Genomic DNA, 8,192 nt, shown 5'->3' on the forward strand with positions numbered 1-8,192 from the left:
TTCTGCTACCTTTTTTGTCGAATTCGAGAGTTTGAGAGACACTCGTGGATGCTTTTACCTGCACAAAGGTAGCCAATTTCCCATGCCACTCAAGCAATAGCATTTATGTGACAAAGTAGAGACAGATTTCAGAAATGGAACTGCATTGGTGTGTATCAAAATTGAAGAAACTAATAAACCAGCCATAACTAAGTCCCATTTATTACAACTGATAGTCCACCATTCAGGATACAGAACCTCTCATTTTTCTTTTTTAACCAAGCACTGGCATCATATAGTAGCTACAACCAGAGTAAAATCAGTTCATCTCACCTCCCAAAAGAACTATGTAGCCTTAAATAAGCCATTCTCTCTCAGCCTCAGTTATCCCCTCTGCAATGTGGAGATAATACCATAGGCATACCTGACAGGGGTGTCACATGGATTACAAGAATACATTATGGGCAGCATCCAAACACTCCAGTTCAATGCAAAACCTTATTACTGTTACTATATTTAATTTTTAATTCTTTTAATTGCTTTTTTTAACTGCGGCGCTCTTCAAAGATGTTTGCTTTTTTATACATGGATGCTTATTTCAACATTTCAATCAAATTGCTTTATTGTGCATTCTTATTTCCACGCCATTATATTATTTTGTAATTGGTTTTATACTTGTAAGTTGCTTAAAAGGTGTGCTTGGCAATTAAGCAGTATATATATTCATTCATGAGAATACTGCGGATTATTACTACTATGATGCTGAACTTGGAAGAAATTTGAGAGAGAAAGTGAAACAAATGTGCAACTATTGTGCAATGGAGATGGGAAAGTAGATTATTTGGGAGAGGGGCTGTGAGAAGAGGAGAGAGGAATAGCAGAAATACAATTCCAGGACCAGTTCCTCCTAAATAATGAGCGTTGGGGAAAGAGAGGAGGTCCCAAACCTCTCCAAAGCAGCCTTCCAGCGCCTTATTATGCAAACAAGGAATGCCAAAGAAGTAAACTTTGAAAGGTAGGTGTCAAAACAACAACAAATCAACTCCCAACTCTTGATTCCCTTCCCACATCAGCCATGCTTCTCTCTCTGCCCCCTCCCAAAGCAAAGCTCATTTTGCTTCAAAACATACCCATACACACCCCTTTTTGCCCCTTTACACTGGGAAAGACGCTCTTATCTGCGCCCTCCAAGCCACACGCTCCTCGCAGTTGAAATAAGGGGGGGCGGCAAAAGCAGGTGGGGGACATGACCGCCTGGAGGAGAAGGTAGAAGCGCAGGGACAGCAGCCAACCCACCCGCCTCCAATCCGCCAGGTCCTTCTAGGAGCGAGGAACCGAAAGCAGAGCCGAGAACGCGCCTCGTTAGAGAAGAGGGCCCTCCGAGGCGCAAAGGGAGAGGGAGGCGAGAGGCACCGCGGGCTCCAAAACAGGCCGCTATGGAGGGGAGACGCGGGGTAGGTGGGTGGGCTGGAAAGTCAGCTGCTACAGCTTTCGGAAACGCGGGTGGGGAGGGTAGGAACGGCCGCCGCGTTTCGGGGGTGGGGTTCCCAACCCCCTTTATTTCCCTTTTCCCGCGAGGAGGGTCTCTAAGAGAACGCTCGGCGCGCGCAAAAAGGGAAGCGGCGGAAAGTAGCCACAATTCCGTCCCCGGCGTTCCAAAAGGCGCCTCGGCGTTCCAAAAGGGCCCCCCCCCCACCCCCAACGTTCCAAAGCTTACCCGCGCCACTCGAGGAGGGGAGACGCGCGACACCGCTGAGCTGCCGGGGGAAGAAGCAGGATAGGGCTAGCCGAAGATATGGGTAGGGAGAGCGCGCTGGGTGTTGCAAGGATCCTCCTGCCGCCGCCGCCGCCGACCCCTCCCTTGTAGGAGAAAAGCTACGCCCGCTTCTCCCTCCCTGCTCGCTCCCCCGGTCTACCTACGTTAGTTCCCTCGCAGTTGTTCCTCCTCCGTATCCAAGACCTTGGAGAGGGGGGCAGGTTGGTCGCTGGAGAAGGCGCGCCTTTTAATGTATGCTGGTGTGGCCGCTCGCTGGATCGCCTCTCCCTCCCCGATGGTCACACAGATCCATTGCAAACACAGGAGGGCAACGTAACGGCGGGCGAAGCCGCCTTTCTCTCTTAGCCCCCCCACCTTTTCCCCTCCCCAAGCCTAGCGGCCGGTTGTTTGAAACGCAGCTGTGTAACACACCCCTCCTCCCCGTAGGAAGGCCGCCTCGCCACAAGTGGCACAGATTTGAGGAGGAAAGCGGGGGGGGGGGGGAGACCGAGGGTGTCGAGAACACGGCGGGGGGGGAGAGAAAGAGGAGGGGCTCACAAAGGACCAGAGCAGCTCCCAAATTTGACCGGGAGTTTGCCTTCCCCTAATTTTTCCCTTGCTATTGGGGTTCTTCAGACCCAAGGCGTGGTGGCCCCGGTCCGTCACGCGCAAACACATGGCATGAGGACCCGAGCACATTATATCAAATTGCGACTCCTCAGCACTGCACTCCCGGGCTAAAAGACAGGCTCAACGAGTATACGACCAATATAATAATAATAATAATAATAATAATAATAATAATAATAATAATAATAATACGTTTCAGACAGTGCTGCAAGTAATTGGTAGGTGGGCAAAACTCAGTGTTACTCTGCGTAGACCCATTAAAATTAATAGACCCAAGTGACTCGTGTTCATTATTTTCAGTAGATCTACTCTGAGTGATCTAGCAAACTGGCATTGGCTACAACCCATAATCCAACATTTTGAAAAAATCAAAAACTCATTTCCCATGTGTTTTTACTAACAAGCAGCATTAAAATACTAAGACCTCCCCCAAGGTAGCAACTGGTTTAAGCTGCTGCCGTATGCAGAGTGAGGCCCTTAGTGCACACAGCTCAGTATTGTCTACTACGCTGACTGGCAGTGGTTTCCCAGGGTTTCAGGGAAGGGACATTAACAGCCTGACCTGGAGATGTTGGGGATTGAACCTGGGACCTTTTGCAAGCAAAGTAGATGCTCCACCTCTGAGAGATGGCCCTCCCAATAAGATGCCTGGTCCACACAACCCTCCTAGTGGGTCAGTGCACACTTGTTGGCTTAGAAGACCAAGGAAGTAACATTAGATGCAGTAATGAGGTCCCTGTAAAATTAGATGCAGTAATGAGGTCCCTGTTGATTCAGGGGGAGGAAAAATCTGTACCCAGTGCGTTGCAGGACATCTTCAGGAGAAGAAAAGGCTAAGGCGTAAACCCTACACAAATCTGGAATGGAGTCCCTAAGACTGGTGCCTTGTCCTCCTGCTTCTGGCAACTCCTGGTCCTAAATGACTTTCTCTGTGTTCCTTTGGACCACATCAGCAAGGCCAAGAAAGGAATCTTGTCATCTGGGCAGCCCAGGACCTCCATACACACCGCCCAGGCTTGTGCCCCAGGGAGGTCACTTTGGTGCTGCAAATGCAGAAGACGACACCAGTTGGAGCCTCTAGACCAGACACACAAGGGTAGCCCCATTGCATTGCAATAATGGAGTCTTGAGGCTATCGGCGCTCAGCCTGGATAGTTCAGTTGGTTAGAGCATGGTGCTGATAACGCCAAGGTTGCAGGTTCGATCCCCGTAGGGGACAGGTGCATATTCCTGCTTTGCAGGCGATTGAACTTAGATGATCTGCTGGGTCCTTTCCTGATTCTATGAATCACCGTGGCCTCAACTATCCTTGTCCAAGAATGGCCATAATTGATACACCAGCTGTGGTAGGTAAAAGGCAATCCTAGCCACTGGGCCTCTAGTGACAAAAATTCAGGAGAACACCCAGACTCTGGAACCTCCAACCTACAGCTCCTCAGTCTTCCCAGGGTTCAGGATCAGTTTACTGGGCCCCATCCAGTCTGCCATTGTGCCCAGACCACGGTCCAGATCAGTGTTTCCCAAACTTGGGTCTCCAGCTGCTTTTGAACTACGGTTCCCATCATCCCTGACCACTGGTTCTGCTAGCTGGGGTGATGGGAATTGTAGTCCAAAAAACCTGGACACCCAAGTTTGTGAAACACTGGTCCAGATGGTGCACAGCCTCTCCTGATGAGATGTTCTGGAGAAGCAGAACTATGGGTAACCAGAACAGTGGTGACACTTCCACCAAACTCTAGTCTGCCTCCTGTAGAGACAGGTGCTTTCCCCCTTCTCCAAAACAACCAGTCCACAGAACATAATGAGCATGACAAAAACAGAGTACACGAGCATTGCCAGCTCAGGCTGATGGAAATTGTAGTCTAAAACATCTGCAGGGCATCAGATCCAACACATCCACCCCTCAGATCACGTGTGATAGGTGTGATTTTAAGGACATAGGAAGCTGTGTGGTGTAGTGGTTAAGAGCGCTAGTCCCGTAATCTGGTGAACCAGGTTCGATTCCCCGCTCCTCCACATGCAGCTGCTGGGTGACCTTGGGCCAGTCACACTTCTTTGAAGTCTCTCAGCCCCACTCACCTCACAGAGTGTTTGTTGTGAGGAAAGAAGGGAAAGGAGAATGTTATCCGCTTTGAGACTCCTTAGGGTAGTGATAAAGCGGGATATCAAATCCAAACTCCTCCTCCTCCTCCTCTTCTTCTTCTTCTTCTTCTTCTTCTTCTTCTTCTTCTTCTTCTTCTGTCTTATACCAAGCTAAAAAGATCAACCGTCTGGTCCTGTATTAGGCAATCTCATGCAACCTGGGATTGATGAGTCAGGCCTAGCCAGTCTCGCCTTCCTCCCATTCATCACAAGGTACCCAACCATTTTAGACGGGCAGAGCCCTACTTGTGTCACCTGGGCTGGTATTTCTAGCATCCATTAGCACACTTTGCAAGGTAGCACCATAAATAGAGCACCATCTCATCTGCCCCCAAAAACAAGCAAACAAAACTCAATTACTATCCTTTATTAACACATATTAAACCTCAGGTTCCTCTCAAGTGCTTTGCAATCTGAACTGTTTGTGGGGAGGGGGTTGTCCCACCAAGTTCAGTCTACCCTCAGCCGGCACCCCACCTACCTAAATGTGCCATTGGGGGTGAGGCCAAGCTTTTGGAAGGTTGCAGCACCTGCTGTGGTTGCAGAGACCGATATGGGAGAGACATGTTTTGTTGCAGCTGGGGCAGGTGAAGGCATCTGGTTGTGTTGCTGCAGATGCACCAGGGCGTTTCCTCTCTCTGCACTCCTCCCAGCTGTCATTTCTCCTCTGCTCACTGCTATGGATACACAACCTGACTGCCTATCTCCAGGCACTGTGGTTGTCTGCAAGGGATTCCCACGTGGCAGAATTGGTGTTGCTAGCTGCTACAACATGTGCCAGCTGCAGACATATTTGTAACACAGTTGGTCTGCCAACTGGCCTGGTGCTGAAAGCCAGCTCCCCATAGACCACGTCCTTGGGGAGCCTGCCATCTTCCATACTGTGGACATGACGAAGGCAGCACAGACAAAGCTGAGACGCCGTAAAACCAGTCAGGGGGTGGCACTGGTTGTCAGCTTCCTCTTCCTCCTCCTCTGGGTTTATTTTTCTTTTTTTTTCTGGAGTGTGTCCTTCAAATATATTCATGCTTCTTGCTTGTCTGGAGAGAGATGTAAATAATAATAATAATAATAATAATAATAATAATAATAATAATAATAATAAGCTTTATTTATTCCCCGCCCTCCCCAGCCAGAGCTGGGCTCAGGGCAGCTAACACCAGTAAAATTACAGTAAAATCATAATGGGGGGGAAATCAATTTAAAATACATGTTAAAATGCAGCCTCATTTTAAAAATAGTCCATAGATCAGAATCATAAGGGGAGGGAAAATGTAAGGGTCAGACTGAGTCCAAACCAAAGGCCAAGCGGAACAGCTCTGTCTTGCAAGCCCTGCGGAAAGATGTCAAGTCCCGCAGGGCCCTAGTCTCTTGTGACAGAGCGTTCCACCAAGTTGGGGCCAGTACTGAAAAGGCCCTGGCCCTAGTTGCGACCAATCTAACCACCTTGCAACCTGGGACCTCCAAAATGTTGTCATTTGTGGACCTTAAGGTCCTCCGTGGGGCATACCAGGAGAGGCGGTCCCGTAGGTACGTGGGTCCTAGGCCACATAGGGCTTTAAAAGTCAAAACCAGCACCTTAAACCTGACCCTGTACACCACCGGGAGTCAGTGCAGTTGCTAAAGCACTGTATGTATGTAGCTGGGCTGTAGCCTACTGTACAAGGGCAACAATCACATCCAGTGCCCCACCTGGTCCAACAGGGCAAATTGGGGCACTGTTCCGCCAAGCTCAGTGTACCCTCAGCCAGACTTCACCTGCCTACCTGCTGCAAACCAGTCAAGGGGGTGGCAGTGCCAACTTCTCCTCAGTAGCAGTGTTGCCTTTGGAGAACTTGGCAGGGAGAGTGGAGGCAAAATTCATTGGCTCCAACTCTACCCACCGTTGGCTCTAACTCCACCTACTGTTGGCCTCCCTGCATTCCAGCCCACCTGTCCCAATGGGCCACACTCACCATTGGTTTGTGTCCATTAGGGAAAGTGGGCTGAAATTCCCACCCCCACTCTGTACTAGGGATTAAGCACTGTGAAACAGTGGCTCATATGCCCAGGATTGCACTGCTAGACAAATAAATTGGACCCCAAAAAAATAAAAACAAAAACCAAGTGCCCATTACTGTATTTATATCATCTGCAGGATCCACACAACTTTAATGATGGGGGGAAATGGAGCTGAAGTCTGGAACCAAAATAAAGAGCTATTACTCATCTTTAGGATATGACTGTCAAATGCCCAAAAGGTACTTCCTTTGTTTTTCTTTTTAAAGAACAGTTATTCCTATGAATCATGGTTAGCCTGTGGCCAGCTATAATTACTCAAATGTTCACTCACCCAGTGATCCATCCTCTGGAGTGCTGTGCATGTCATTTTCTGTCTGACATGCAGAATATTCCACGTTTTGCATTTGTGGATTTTTGTCTGGCTTTCAAGCCATTTTATTATAAATGGGAGGAGGGCAAAGTGCACTTTTACAATCAGGCAGGTTTTTTTGTTTTTTAAAAAACCAACACTGCTATTTGCCTAGTGCCAATGATTTTTTATCATTTCAAGCTGGCTTTGAAGTACAGCCAGCAAATGATTGCTAAAATATTAATCATCCAGTCTTGTTTCAAAGCGTAGGTCAGAGAGAAGGCATGGAGCTTGATAGAACTGTAGTAAAGTGAATTGACAACACAAAATCCAGAATTTTAAAAAAGCTAGACATCAACAGGACTATTGACAAGAGTTTTAGATCAGATGAGCAGGGCCTGAAACAAAACATTGCACTGTATCCTCATTCCATAACAGAAGTGTTCATGTTCAGACTGTCAGCCAGCCAGCCGCTCCATACTTGAGACTCTCATGTATTTGGGAAAGTTTATTGCTTGTCTGTCCTGTTTGCCTCCTATGTGTTCTGACACCACTCAATCTATCACCAACTCAGAACAAGGGTTCCTGAGGAGGCAGGGGCAAGCTTTGCGGATGTTTGGATGCCAAGACCATTTTGAATCAAGATCGACCAAAACATGACTTTGTCAAAACTTCATAACATTGGCTTGACGGGTCCAAACTCACGTATTACACTATCCATTTATAAATCACAATATATTTTTGCTTTTTAAGGATTCCCTGGCAGCATCAGGCACTCCCCATTTGTGTACTATATATTTTGGAAAGCCATTTGTTCTCTGGTCTGTCCACTCTATGGGTCCCGTTGCTGGTTATCATCGCCAAACTCAGCAGGAGGGTTCCCGAGGTTGTGACGGCAGTCAATACTGGTATGGCAGACACCATTTTGAATCAAGATGGAAGACTGAAAGGTCACTATGGGGTGACTTCACTCATTTTTGGCAAAAGGCTTGTGCACCTCTCACTGTATCACCACCACTCAACATGAGTGTCCCCAAAGTGGAGGCAGTGCTCTTCGTCAAAGTTTGCATGCAGGGTGCCATTTTGAATAAACATGGCGGACCAAAACATGACTTTGGTGTGACTTCACCCAATTTGGTATGACAGGCCCAAACTGCAGTAGGAAAGAGCTTGCCAAGGCTTTGGGTCGACTGGCTTCAAGTATTACAGCCGAAAGCTTGGTAAAATTGTTCATGTAGTTTGTTTGCTAAAAGCAGAGAATTTTTTAAAATTATTTTTTATACACTGTTTGGTATTTCTAATATAAAACAATTAATAAAGTCTGTAAATAATAAA

At 47.7% G+C, this 8,192-nt stretch overlaps 1 protein-coding gene and 1 long non-coding RNA gene across 4 annotated transcripts in view; one reads left to right on the plus strand and one right to left on the minus strand.

Moving 5' to 3' along the window:
* The window catches only part of CUEDC1 (CUE domain containing 1), a 61,572-nt gene extending 59,449 nt beyond the window's left edge, over positions 1-2,123 (minus strand). Inside the window, exon 1 of one of the 2 annotated variants that reach the window (XM_081890601.1) lies at positions 1,900-2,123. The gene's annotated coding sequence lies outside the window, so the exon portion shown is untranslated. Of the gene's footprint in view, positions 1-1,696; positions 1,838-1,899 lie in introns of those variants that run through there. The other variant, XM_081890602.1, reaches the window with a different exon arrangement.
* Positions 1,104-8,192, plus strand: LOC309358033. Of its 2 annotated transcripts, none has more exons than XR_014163290.1 (3): positions 1,104-1,482; positions 6,645-6,747; positions 7,432-8,192. It is a non-coding gene; the product is annotated as an uncharacterized lncRNA (long non-coding RNA). The 2 variants fall into 2 exon arrangements; XR_014163291.1 differs by having other exon boundaries at positions 1,108-1,433.

The sequence above is a fragment of the Podarcis melisellensis genome (assembly GCF_964234715.1).
Source record: "Podarcis melisellensis genome assembly, chromosome: 15".
Taxonomy (NCBI): Eukaryota; Metazoa; Chordata; class Lepidosauria; order Squamata; family Lacertidae; genus Podarcis; species Podarcis melisellensis.